Source organism: Lynx canadensis, chromosome D2 (assembly GCF_007474595.2).
Source record: "Lynx canadensis isolate LIC74 chromosome D2, mLynCan4.pri.v2, whole genome shotgun sequence".
In the NCBI taxonomy this organism is placed as follows: Eukaryota; Metazoa; Chordata; class Mammalia; order Carnivora; family Felidae; genus Lynx; species Lynx canadensis.
In genome coordinates, this window is record NC_044313.2 from 64348451 (window position 1) to 64363382 (window position 14932).

Here is a 14932-nt window from a genome sequence, read left to right on the forward strand (position 1 = left end):
TGGTTCTGGGATCTTGGGGATTGTTTCTACCTTCTGGCAAAGAATGTTCTTCCCTATTATTCAAATGTTCCCAAATGACCTGAGTGACAGCTAACAGCTGGGTCAAAAGCTGTAATTATTTCATCAGGTCTCTTGGTTTCAACTAACTTCTATAACTTGTGGGGATTTGGGGTATCTAATTTCAATCTCTTTCCTGGATTCCACGCCTGGATTTGCACCTCCCCTGGCCACTCTGCAAGCCTCTCACACTTAGTATATATAGAACGCTTATCTGACCATACCCCAGTCCCAATAGACTCCCCTCCATGTGTTCCATATAATGGTTAGCAGTCTTTGCCGGCCACACAGGCACCCACATGAAAACTGGAGATATCCTTGACCCATGGCTCTTCTTTCTGATCCTTCCTACTCAAGTAATACTCACATTCTTTCAGTTATGCTGTTCATAATTTTCTTTAAATCTTTAACCTACCCTTTCTGTTTCACCTGCTAATGCCCTCATTTAATGTCTCATCATTTCTTGCATCGGGGACTCTTGTCATTTTTCAACTGGCCCTCCACCCTCCTGGTTTAATCCCCCCTAAGTATTCCAAACTTCATTCAGAGCTGTTCTAAAATGCACAGTGGATCATGTCTCTCTTGTATTCAAAATGATGATGCCTCATTGCCAACAAGATCAAGCATAAAGTCCCAGGAAAGTCATTGAAGATGTTTTACAAGCTGGCCCTAATTAGACTTTTCAGCTTTGTTTCCCACCACTTTGCATGTGTGGGTGCACATACACACACACACACATACACACACACGCATACATACACACACACATCCCTTCCACCATAACATAGTACTCATGCCTCATGCTCCCCTAAACATGTCATTATCCTTTACACAGCAATGTAAAGTTTGCGTACTTTGCTATTTCTTTTTTTAGCAATGCCTTTAAAGGTAGTTCTTTAGCAATGCTACCACTCTATCACTGATTCTTTGTCTACTGACCCCTTATCTCTTCTGGGTGGCCCATTTTCCCATCCAGACTTGATGGCTAAAGGAAGGAAGAATGGTCCCATTGGCCAAGATCTTCTGTAGCCTTTAGGAACTCCAGCAGAGTGAGTGCAGGTATTGTCTGAAAGTAGAAAATGCTCCAGTCTCAGGTCTCTGATTTCTAGGGTTTCCCTCAAAGAAACAATGCTAGGTAGAGCTAGGGGATTTATCACTTATCATGGTCCCAGTCTAGAGGCTACAGGAGAAGCAACAGGTCAGTGATTCTCAGAAGTTTTCCTCTCTTCTTCTCAGGTCTTCTCAGCTGACAGTTGTAATTTTTCCTTTATTTATTTATTTATTTATTTATTTATTTATTTATTTATTTATATTTCTGTTTATATTGGCTAAGTGATGCCTTCCCCTGCTCCTTACAAAGATTCCCCCTTCTAGCAATACTTCCCATCAGTGGTCACCAATCTTGGCAAAAAAATAAAACAAAAACAAACAAAAACAAAACAAAAACAACAAACAAACAAAAACCCCCAGAAGCTTCCAAAGGCTCAGCTCAAAGATCACATCTATCTGCTTACGGAACTGAGTGACTCTCCTCCTTTACTGTGTGTTCACAGCACTTTGTTCTTGTCTCTGTCCTCATGTTTATCATAATGTATGTAATGATTTGTTTGTGTGTCTGTCTCTTCCACACCTGTGAGCTGTTTGAGGGCATGGGCCATATCTTATATTCTATTATAATAACCACACAGCTCCAGACATACTGAAATTTTGTCTGCTCCCAGAAAACACCAAGTTTTTTTTTCTGTTTTGGGGACTTTGTTCTTGCTGGTGCTTCCTGAAACCCTCACCCTGGATCCTTTTTATTTGGATTCCAACTTAAATGCAAGGTCCTCAGAGAGCCCATCACTTTTTAACTTCCTCAATAATCTCCACGATATCGATCTTTATTTTTTCCTAGCATTTTTCACTAGTTGAAATCATCTTTACTGTCTATCCTACCTGTCGTGAAAATGTAAAGGTCAAGGGTATCTGTCTTGTTCATCTTTTTGTCCCCAGTGGCTAGCACATAGTAGCTGCTTAAAAACTACTGTTGAGTGCATTATTTTTTCTGTTTATTTATGCCGTTAATTCTTTTACAAAACTAAAATCATACTATGGATCTATTTATTCTACTTTGTTCATTTACTGTCATTTCTTGAGCTTTTCCTAAAGTTAACTATTCTTTGAGAACATAATGCTTACCTACTCCTATGTGTGAACATAGGGAAAACCTAACCACCAAACACAACAGACATTCCCAGCCATCTTCCTCCTTAACACTCTGCCTTGGGTGCTGTGGAATGCCTCTTCCTTGTGGTCCCCTCTACTCCTGTGGTGCTGTGAGACCCTCACTTTCAGTTCTCATATTCCCTCATTGTTGGTTCCTTCTCCATCCATGGGTCTGTTGACTCTTGCACTCTCTAAATGTACAAATTCTATCTTGTCCATCTGGGCTCATCTATCCCTTTGCAATTTCACTCCTACCAATGATCTCTTCTGTCTGTACTGCCAGCTTTCCCCCAAGCTTCTCTTCCACGTCTCCATGCAGATGCCCTTCTGGCACTTCCAGGTCAACACGTCCACACTTGGATTCAGAGCATGCCCTCTCTTAAATCAGTTCCTTTTCTTGAACCTTCTATTTCTTTTAACACAACCACCATCATTCCAGCCATTTTGGCTCAAGCTAGGTGGTCATCTTTGACTGACTTCCCCATTCATACATTTGCTGAATCCTCTTTCTTGTTTTGTGTAATGATGTAATTATATTGCTTTTCTGTGATTATATAAGTCTTATATGTTCCATGTAATGATTTCAAACATACAGAAAACTAAAAGGAAGAGGGTAAAAATCACAGAGAACCCCAATCCCCTAACTACAATGTTCATAATTAATAATTTGGAAGCCATTCATTTGTGAATATTTTATTTTGGGTAGAAATATGATAGATAGATGATATCTGGATAGATAAACATAAATAAGACATCATATTAATTAAATCTTTAAAGATTCAAAACATCAGAAGAGTTCCAAAATTGTGACTTAATTTATTTTTTTAAATTTTTAATGCTAATTTATTTTTGAGAGAGAGAGAGAGTGAGCAAGGATGGGGCTGAGAGAGAGGGAGACACAGAATCCCAAGCAGGCTCCAGGCTCTGAGATGTCAGCACAGAGCCTGACGCTGGGCTCCACCCACAAACAGAGATCATGACCTGAGCCAAAGTTGATGCTTAACTAGCTGAGCCACCCAGGCACCCCATATTGTGGCTTAATTTAAATTTGTATGATGAACAACTTCAGGTCTCAATCTTGTCAGTATTACTTCTATGAAGGCATGTATAACCTCATGTGCAAAATTGAAAAATGTCTGTATTTTAGGCTTTTTGTGAATTTGAAGTCTGGACCAAATGGTGCCCCCGTGGCAGACTCTGGAATTGGGACCTTATTTTATTCATCTTTTTGTGCCCCATGGAGACTCTCATGGTACATGTGGGCGAATTTTTTGCTCTGTGAATTATCAATGGCATCAACAAATATCTTTTAATATCTTCTATACACAAGCCACTGCTAACCATGTGAGATATACACAAATGAATAAGACATTCCCCTTGCTTTTGAGGAAATATATAGCCATAGTCTTTCCAAAAAAAAAAAAAATGCCCTATGGCCTCCTTAAACTTTGCTACCTCCCACCTATCTCCATGCCTGTGAAGAGTTCCTTTTGGTTCTCTATAGGTTTTGTGTAGAACCTGAAGTCCCCGGGCCTTGCTCCCAACACACACTTTGAAATATGAGAGGGGATGCAAAAAAGAAAGGAGATCTGAGAAAACTGATTTAAAAGGAATGAACATTGTTTGTTTTTTGAAAACATGTTTTGTAGGTTGATGGCTCTTGATCACTGTAGGATGGCCACTGTGGGATCCCTCAAACATTGCAAGAGCTCATCTTGGTCATATAATGACTTTGGCTATAATCTGCTGCCTTCTTTCAAAGGATGCCGCTATTCTGCAGAGGCTTGTGTCTGAACTCAGCCATATTTCTAGGCTCAAAGTGGTGGGACACCATTCATTTGAAAGCACCATGGGAGACTTAAAAGCATCATGTGGACCTTCAGGATAATCTAAAGTATTCCGAGCAGATGTCCAAGGCAGAAGATGCTCATTTGGTACATGGGAGGGAGCAGCGAGATTTATTTTTAAACATTCATTGGCCTGAAAGGAAGAACACTTGGGGCCATCACATTCAGCAATCTCAATTACAGCAACACATCTTAGAAGGAAAACGTGCCTGCTCTGTACTTGAAGATCAGATCACAATGTCTCCCTAACTCTGCAAATACTGTTCAAGAAGTTTAAAATTTCACGTAAGCGATATATGGCGTGAAAGCTTTAGAGAAAATGCTAGCTTGGAGAGCACGTCAGTCATTTTTAAGAGCAGATGTCCACCACTTCTCTCTTTGGAGGAAGCAGCCCAGTAAGCCGCATGCTGCTGAATCAGATGTGACAAAAAAGTTCAGTCAGCCCAGTTTATTTTGGCTTGAGAGTCAGCAGCCATGAGTGGGCAATGGCTGGTATTTCTGGGTCTGCTGCTGCTTCTACTTCAGAGACTGTTGAGTCAGACCTGACTGAACTCACAGCCGTCTCTGGTTCTGCGGCACACATGTGCCTCTTCACAGCCTGAGTGCTGGTGATCTATAGCATGCTGGTAATTTGTGTTTTAAAATGGCACACCTACCTGCACAGATGTAAAATCGGCACCAAGCAAAATAAGCTTACCCTAGAATGTTGGTCTTCTGTGTTCCTCCATAGAAGACCAAACACCCAGGCGCTGATCTGTTTGTTATGCGGTACATGTCGTCTCTGGGGGTGACAGCCACATTCATCAAAGCTCCAGTCCTTTGAAAGGGATAATGTTCAGGAAATATTTGAGCGGCTATCAGAGAATGCATCCTTGCCTTATGGCTTTTCTAAAATGGAATAAAAATCCTGTTTTCAATCAGAATCTTCCAAAGAATACAGACCTCATTTCTCCAACTTCTTGGAGAAGCCCAAGCAAACATCAACTATTAAAATTTCTACTTTTTAGCTTCAAGTGTCTCACTTAGTGTCATACTGTTGACTTCCTTTCAGATGTTGTCCACATGAGGATTTTACTCAAGGTAGATTAGATCTATAGATTCTGCTCTCTATTTGTACTTTGAGTCACATAGCTTTGGAGTGTTTGAGCTTGAAGGGATATTATATCACCTTACCTCTTTGAAAGTGAAGAAATAAAAGCAGGGTCATCTTAGACATACTCTATTGAACGGGAAGTTTGAGACCAAAATGACCTGCATAAAAAAGCAAAATGCAAACAAAAACATGCAACAAAACCAAAAACTTAAACCTGTTTACTTCTCTGCCCATAACACATAATATCTCTAATACCCTTAAAATAATCTCACTTGCCCAACATTTTAGAGTTTACACAATGCTTTCACATCAGTTGTTTTAATCCCTCACAACTGCTCTAGAAACATTTTTTTTTGTATCTTGAGCAATGAGGAAATGAACAGTCAGAGTGGCCAAAACACTTGCAAAGGTCAGGTCTTTGGGTCTGAACAAGTTTTTGGGTCTGAACAGAGGTTCTGATTCCTGGGCAGGAATGCTTTGTGAAATGATTCTATTCCACAAGTAAGCAGCACTGAGCACAAACCAACTTAAAAATCTAAATAGATTTGCTTTTCCCGTTGGTTTGAAATTTTCCAAACTTAGCTTTGACCAGAAAAATTGTCCTGATGTCCCTGGAAGTAGGTCCAAAGCCACATCCATAAAATGACAACATCTGTTAGCATAATCAGAAAGGGATTAAATTACCACTCTACTTCCTTGGGCCCTGAACTGGTTTGCTCCCAGCAGCTTCCAACCTCAGTAGTATTAAAGTAATTTGACTGCCTCTTCCCCATGAGAGATTGGTATTGTGCACACTTGTTCAAAGAAAACTGTTGCTGTTGTTTCTGTGGTACTGGGATTAATTATGTCAGAGTGATTTCTTTTGTCTCCTTTTCCATATTTAATGGAGCTGGGAAATCTAAAACTCACTTATCCTCTTTCCCACACTGAAGCCTTTCCACGTTTCTAAAACAATTAAGATAATAAAAGAAAAACACAGTGACAGGGAAGATGTGGGGTTCTTTTACAGAAAGAAGACCTTTTGAGTTTCCATGACCCACTTCTCCCTCCCGCCCCCCCTTCCCTTGCTCCCTTCCCCTCCCCTTCTTCCCCTACCCCTCACTTCCCTTCCAGGTTCTTCCTTTTCATAGAGGCACTTTAGGTCAGGAGAATGTGACTCTGCAGCAGGTAAAAGTGAAACTAAAACAGTAAGTCTTCCTTTCTCTTCCTCCTCTGACTTCTTCATCTGCATAAATTAAAACCCATTCTAAACTGTCTTCTTTCCTTTGGCATGAAAATAAGTCCTCCAAGCCTTCATTAAACGCCCAGTCACCTCATCCTGTTTTCAGCTTCCTTAACTTTTTGTCCCTCAACTTCTCCTGGATATCTATTGTCAGACTGGTATGATTTTTTTTTTTTTCTGTGAAACCTGAATTGGTAACCTTGGAAAGTCTGAATTGCATCCAAAAGGAATTCATTACTGAGTGGGGGTGACTTTGACTTTCATGAAAATGAAGGCTCCGAAATCATCAGCTTTAGAAAATAATTCATTATACTTTTTTTTTTTTTGGTGGTGGGGTGGATAAAGTACCTTTCATAAAAACACCTCTTGTATGAGTATCCTGTGTGACCTATCTCTTATGAAAGAAAATGTTAGGACAGTCAGCTATTTGGAAACATTGTATGTGCAAGCTTTTATGCTGACTTTCAGTGAGAACAAGATGAATCATGAATACTTAAAATTCCTTCCCCATAGTTCTGCTTGAATCCTAGTTGAATTGTTTCAGAGTATGCACCTGGGAGACACTGTATACAATATGGGGTTGGGAGTCAGAACTTCCAAAAATGGCCCAGCTTAGTGGTCAGTGGTAATGTAGCTCCCTGGAAATCTCATCTCAGAGCTCTCCTGTCTCATTATTTGGGCACATACTTTCATGTCTCCCTTTCTTGCAAGGCAAAAGAATACTGACCACTAGCCTCGGAATGTTGAAGGTTAACAAAAGTGGTGATTTTCCCTTAATTTAGAAAAATTACATGAAAGAACTGAGGATGACATTTATGCATCTACCACCCAGATCAAAACAATTTTAATATTTTGCCACATTTGCTTTAGATTTTTTTCATATTACATACATAAATAAAGTGGGGATTAAGTAAAAATCCTTTTTTGTACTCCTACTCAATTATATTCTTCTTTCTCCCTCTCTAGAGGCAAACACTTCCATAAATTTGGGATATAATTTCCCAGTCCGTGTTTTTATATCTTTATTATTTAGCTTTAAACATTATGTAATATTTGAGGCAGACAATTCTAATTGCCTACTTAATCATTGTCACATTGCCTTCTAACATTCTATCAGAACCCTGGTCCTGTCCCAGGAAGGTCTTTTCACACCCCCCTCCCAGCCTCTGGTGCAGCTAAAGACTGGAGGGATGAGTAGGGACAGATTTGACATAGTTTTGGTCAAGAAGCTTAGTGCAGAAGTTTAGAAAGTGAAGCCTCTAAGAAAACCACTGTTTTCTTGGTAAAAGTGGGTATATTCAGATTCAGATCTAAAGCATGGGTGCAATGTGTGACATGGAAGTTACCATCTTGTCATCTTGTCCATGGAAGAGCGGAAGATAGAATGGGCCATGAGCCGTGACCAAACAACCCTGGGTATAGGCTTCAGCATCTCTGAAAATAATTTGTTGAGTCCTCTAGTAAAGGTGGACTAATTAAACTTATTTAGACATGTACATACCCTGTTCCCCTTCTGGACCAAGCCTGGTTAACTGTACAACTGTCCCATCCCTCACTTTGTGGGACTTGCCTGGTGGCACCTTAGAGCCACTGGTATCTGGATCACCTTCAGGTGAATTCTTACAGGACAAAATTATAAGCTGCTATTTTTGTTAAGCCACTGTCATTACATTTCTTTAAATACAGCCAAACACCACCTTAACTGGTAATGTATTATTTTGTTTTTAAAAATTTTATAGAAATGATATTAGCTTAACAACCTGTTTTTTTCACTCAAATTATGCTTGACTTCCAGCCACTTGATACATTTTTGGTTCATTTACTTTATGATTATTTTTTCCATCATCCATTTTTTTCAATGGGTATTTAGATTTTCTAACTTTTCACCATTACCAATGACATTGTTCTGCAAAGCCCTGTAGACTCACTCACGCAACAGTTTCTCTAGGATGTATGTTAGATGTAGACTCTGAAGCATCTTTTTGAGATTCTTAATTTGGGTCTAAGTGGCCTTTCGAAAATAGACCAGTTCATGAATTTAGCGGTAATTCAGGTGGGTAATGGCAGTCTCTGGGACTCTTGAAACTATATGATATCACATTTCCTTATTTTTTTTACCATATTTTTTAAGCTTCTGACAAAAGTAGAAACCAAAATTTAAAAAAACATACAGAAACAGCAGTAACTGAGTAAAAAAGATTTTGATTTCCATCAGCTCTATGCCACTTCCTTCTGTTATTCCCCTTTTGGTCACAAAATTCTATCCTAGTATTTTTCAACCATGGCACTATTGACATTTGGGGCTAGATCATTCTTTTATTTTATTTTCTATTTTTTTAAAATTTACACCCAAATTAGTTAGCATATAGTGCAACAATGATTTCAGAAGTAGATTCCTTAGTGCCCCTTATCCATTTAGCCCATCCCCCTTCCCACAACCCCTCCAGCAACCGTATGTTTGTTCTTCATATTTAAGAGTCTCTTATGTTTTGTCCCCCTCCCTGTTTTTATATTATTTTTGTTTCCCTTCCCTTATGTTCATCTGTTTTGTCTCTTCAAGTCCTCATATGAGTGAAGTCATATGATATTTGTCTTTCTCTGACTAGTTTCACTTAGCATAATACCCTCCAGTGCCATCCACATAGTTGCACATGGCAAGATTTCATTCTTTTTGATTGCCGAGTAATACTCCATCGTGTGTGTGTGTGTGTGTGTGTGTGTGTGTGTGTATACCACATCTTTATGCATCCATCCATCAATGGACATTTGGGCTCTTTCCATACTTTGGCTATTGTTGATAGTGCTGCTATAAACATGGGGGTGCATGTGTCCCTTCGAAATAGCACACCTTTAACCCGTGGATAAATGCCTAGTAGTGCAATTGCTGAGAGTCGTAGGGTAGTTCTATTTTTAGTTTTTTGAGGAACCTCCATTCTGTTTTCCAGAGTGGCTGCACCAGCTTGCATTCCCACCAACAATGCAAAAGAGATACTCTTTCTCCGCACCCTTGCCAACATCTGTTGTTGCCTGAGTTGTTAATGTTAGCCATTCTGACAGGTGTAAGGTGGTATCTCATGGTGGTTTTGATTTGTATTTCCCTGATGATGAGTGATGTTGAGCATTTTTTCATGTGTCAGTTGGCCATCTGGATGTCTTCCCTGGAGAAGTGTCTATTCATGTCTTTCGCCTGTTTCTTCACTGGATTATTTGGTTTTTGGGTTTTGAGTTTGATAAGTTCTTTATAGATTTTGGATACTAACCTTTTATCTGATATGTCATTTGCAAATATCTTCTCCCATTCCATTGGTTGCCTTTTAGTTTTTGTGATTGTTTCCTTCACTGTGCAGAAACTTTTTATTTTGATGAGGTCCCAGTAGTTCATTTTTCCTTTTGTTTCCCTTGCTTCTGGAGACATGTTGAGTAAGAAGTTGCTGCGGCCAAGATCAAAGAGGTTTTTGCCTGCTTTCTCCTCAAGGATTTTGGTGGCTTCCTGTCTTACATGGAGGTCTTTCATCCATTTTGAGTTTATTTTTGTGTATGGTGTAAGAAAGTGGTCCAGGTTCACTCTTCTGCATGTCTCTGTCCAGTTTTCTCAGCACCACTTGCTGAAGAGACAGTCTTTATTCAATTGGATATTCTTTTCTGCTTTGTCAAAGATTAGTTGGCCATACGTTTGTGGGTCCATTTCTGGGTTCTTGGGCTAGATCATTCTTCATTGCAGGGCCTGTTCTGTGCATTTTAAGATGTTTAGTAGCCTCCCTGGCCTCTCCTTATTAGATGCCATTAGCACACTCCTCCCCAGTTGTGACAACCGGAAATGACTCTAGATTGCCAAATGTCCCAGAGAAGCGGGGGAGTGGGGTCGGGGGGAAGGTGCTGAATCACCTAATGGAGAACTACAGCTCTGCAGCAGATAATTCCTGTGGTATTTAGGATGAATATGAGCAAAGAATCCCACAGAAACAATGGCAGACCATGCATTTAAAAAAATTTTTAACATTTATTTATTTTTAAGAGATAGAGAGCAACAGAGAATAAGAGGGGAGGGTAGTAAGAGAGGGAGACACAAAACCCAAAGAATCCAAAGCAGGCTCCAGGCTCTGAGCTGTGAGCACAGAGCCAATGTGGGGCTCAAACCCATGAACTGTGAGATCATAATCTGAGCCGAAGTCAGATGCTCAACTGACTGAGCCACCCAGGCGCCCCATCCATACATTTTTTTAATAGTCATTTTAAGCCCAATTAAGAGTCTACTGTAACACCAGTTTTGGTAAACCTATATTTCCATCCCCTAAGTTGGGGAAATTAATGTTGGATAATTATAAAACCTTTGTAAAATAAGTGTATAAGGAATAATAATAATATAATTACATTTTACTGTGCAAAGAATTTTCCTAAATTTGTTATATATGCCTGCTTATTTAATCTTCACAATACACTTGTGATATAGGTACTATTTTATACCCATTTGACAGATAAGAGAACTGAGGTGCACGAAGGTTAAGATTTGTTCAAGGTACATGTAATTACCACCATGTTATAGATGAATAAATTGAAACAGGGATTAAGAAAGTTAACAAGGATCTCACAGTATTAAACTTGGAGGTGATGTTCAATTGTGGCTTAAGATTGTTATACCCATGAACATCATACAAATTAAAGCTATTTATTGTCAAAGCTACTTAACATTAAGGATATTGATCCCTTAAGAGGAATTTAGTTACCACTTTTGCAAATTTAGAAAAATTAGATTTTGTAATTTGTCATTAGAAGATTATATTTATGTCTAAGTTTTAACAATTCAATTTTTCCCCTTTCTTTTTCTTCCTTAACCCCCCACATTTTTCCAGTAAGGATGTGGGTAAGGCAGCTAACCTGATGTAGAAAGCTAACTAACATAATAAAACATCCTGGGAGCTTCAAGTGGATTCAGAAATGATAACACAACATGTCCTAGAAGGACCCATCCATGCTAGGCCTGAACATGAGAAATTGACTCCTTCTCAAAAGAAACCTGGTCAGTTACACAGTTGCAAGAGCCCATTAGAGAAAAATAAACCCATTATTCAGAAGTACACTGCTCTGCATGCTAAGATCAGACAGCACCTTCAACACCATTCAAACAATCTCATCCAGTGATGAGTTTCCTAAGTCTGGGTAAGCCCAGTTCAGGAAAAGAATGGTTGTCAATTATGACCTGTCCTTTTTATTTTATTTTATTTTTTAATATTTTTAATTTACATCAAGTTAGTTAGCATATAGTGCAACAATGATTTCAGGGATAGATTCCTTGATGCCTCTTACCCATTTAGCCCATCCCCCCTCCCAAAACCCCTCCAGTAACCCTGTTTGTTCTCCATATTTAAGAGTCTCATGTTTTGTCCCCCTCCCTGTTTTAATATTATTTTTTCTTCTCTTCCCTTGTGTTCATCTTATGAATTGTCCTTCTTATGCTGACTGTAATTTGAGTCTCATGAATACTTCTAAAGTCATTACAATATCAAATTTTATAAGAATTTTATACATTATCCTGACCTTCTTGTATTTTTCCCTGATTCTCTGGAATCTTCATTAATCTCCATATGACACTCCAGTTTTAAATGTTTAGATAAATATAATTTTTAAAAGTACTTTCTTTTTTCAGTTTTGAAAATTCCTGATTGTGCCTGTTCTCCTGAAACTACTATATTGAGCCATCGTAGGGTCACTGTGGTTTGTGCTACTAACTTAATAGCGATTTATGTAACTTTATTTCCCAAGCCTGCTCAGTTGCTTCTATTCTGTAAGGCTCAGGGCACTTTATAAATTAATAATTTTTAAAAAGCCTACAATAATAGTTGCAAAACCAGCAAAACCCACAGTGGGCAGATTTCACTTTCTGTTCCAAATTGCTACCTTAGGTCTATTAACAACCAGAACAATGGTGAGGGTTATTATGGTTTTTCTTGCATTATATCTTTAAAAGAAGATTCGGCAGAATAGGTCGAGGTGAAAATGGCTGAAACTTCTAGTTCCTGGCGTAATTTGGAGAGTACTAATATTTATTAGTAGTAATATTAATAATAATAATATTATTATTATAATTACAAATAGCAAAAGTAGGGATGCATAAATAAAGTCTGCCCTAGGGGCAGCCCGGAGCTATATTCCAGCAAGTTCCTGTGCTTCAGTATTATGAGAATTTTTATCCATCATCAATAAAAAATGAGCATAGTAGTTATTATGGCAGTTTCCACAGTCAAGACTGTTTCTCCTATTACATCTCTTAGTAAAAGGGTGATACACTCTCCATTATACGATGTCAACTCATCCACCCTTCCGACATTAAAGTGTAACGTACAATCTTTACATGGATTCTTCCCTACTAAAGTCACATTTCAATGAACTTGGGGCAAAGACACAATGGGGCTAAATTAACTGTGGGCAGAAAGTAAAGTAAATTACATTTTTTTTTTATAAACCAGTAACAGTGCTGAGCTACCTCCTTTCCTTTTTCAGGAAGGAATGAAGTTGATACAAATTTGACAAAATAAATATTTTACAGAGCAGGCCTATGCTCACCAGTGGTGGAATTCCGCCAGATCAATGCCCCTGATGTCCCGCTGGGCACAATCTCTGGAACTACATATGAAACAAATACTTGTCTAACCCCAAACTCTCCAGTACCGTGGATATGAATAAACCATCTGGGCAGACTCACTGGCCGCTGCAGCCATCTTTCCAGCAACATGGTAACTGGGGTTGGGTTCTCAGAATATCAAAGTCCCCATCTCTATATGCTGATTTTTTTCCTTCCCCTAAGCCCCGTTAATTTTATTTTATCTTTTTATTTAATCTAACTACTCTTGCTTACAGTTATCAAAGGGCTATAAAAGCTTCACAGGTAACTCACTAGAGCATATGTGTGGGGAAATTTGGGAACCCCAAGATATGGAGCACAAGACCCCAGTCAAGTCCAGCCTCCACCCCTCCTTACATGTCTTACTTTGGGAAGATGTCTTTCGTGTTTTTTAGTAGATTGTTTTAAGGTTATCTGACCAGCTCCAAATGATTCCCACGTCTCTGGGAAGCCACGCTTGTCTGCATACTCCTTGGATTTTATCCATCAGTCTCCTCACCACCCCTCCCCCCGACCTCCAAGCAGAGTTGATGAAAGGTAAGCTGTGAAAAACATCTTTCTGCCATGTGAACAAAGGAGCAAGAAAGCTAACCTGCAGGAATAAAATAATGTGGTGGACAGGATGAAAGAGCATATAAGGAAAGGAAGACTGAATTTTGATACTTCTTAGCCCAACCTAGGGAAGGAGGAAAAGTAATCTTGACAACATTCTTGTCCCACAGCCTTCATTTAGACAGACGTGGCTGCACACCTACCCTCTGGTTCTGTGAGACACCATGGGTCTTAGTGCTGGAGTTCCTTGTATCATTTGTCTAGACTTTGTGGGTCTTTGTTACCTGCGACTGCGAGAGTCCTAAGACACTCTTTGAAGTCTTAGTCTTTCTTTTTCTACCACAAAACTAAAAATTCCTGACCCACTATCAAGGGTTTGTGGAAACATAAAGGGAGCTCACAATATTTTGTTATTAACCATTCACAAGCTAATTCATTTGGCCAACAAATGTTTACAGGCCTCCACTATGTGCCTGACACTGCCCTAGACATAAGGGTAGAGCACTGAGCCATAAAATAAAATAAAATAAAATAAAATAAAATAAAACATTGCCAAATGGAATTCATGTTCTGGCAGAGGGAAATAGAATGTAAAAATTTAAAAAGCAAGTAAATACATTGTATGACAGATAATAAAAGGAAGTTAAAAAAAAGTACTGTAAAGTTGGCAGGGAATGATAGACGTGAGGGTTGTTATTTTAGGTAGATTGGTTAGAGAAAGCTTCAATAAGGCAATAACATCTGAGGCATGAAGCAAATAAGGGTGTGAGATAGGGAGCCATCTGGAGAACAGCACTGCAGGAGAGGGAAGAGAAATGCAAAAGCCCAGAGCGAGGTATAGACCTGCTTGAGGGAAAGAAAGAAGACCAGAGTGACACAGTAGAAGTTGTTGGGATCCTGGAGTAGCTGCCATGGTATGGTAAAGTCTTCTAATTTTACTCCTACTGAGGTGGAAAGCTATTAGAGGCTTTTGAAGGGAGACTTGACATGGTTTGACTTCCATTTTTTAAAGTGTATTTATTTTGAGAGAAAGAGGGTGCGAGCATGCACACACATGAGCAGGGGAAGAGCAAGGAGAGAGAGGGAGAGACAGAAAGCCAAGCAGGCTCCACACTGTCAGCACAGAGCCCCACACGGACCTCAAACTCAGGAACTGTGAGATCATCACCAGAGCCAAAATCAAGAGTCGAGAGCTTAACTCCCTGAGCCAACCAAGAGCCCCTTGACTTCTGCTTTTTTTTAAATGTTTATTCACTTTTGAGATACAGAGCGACTACACAAGCAGAGAAGGGACATAGAGAGAGGGAGACACAGAATCTAAAGCAGGCTCCAGG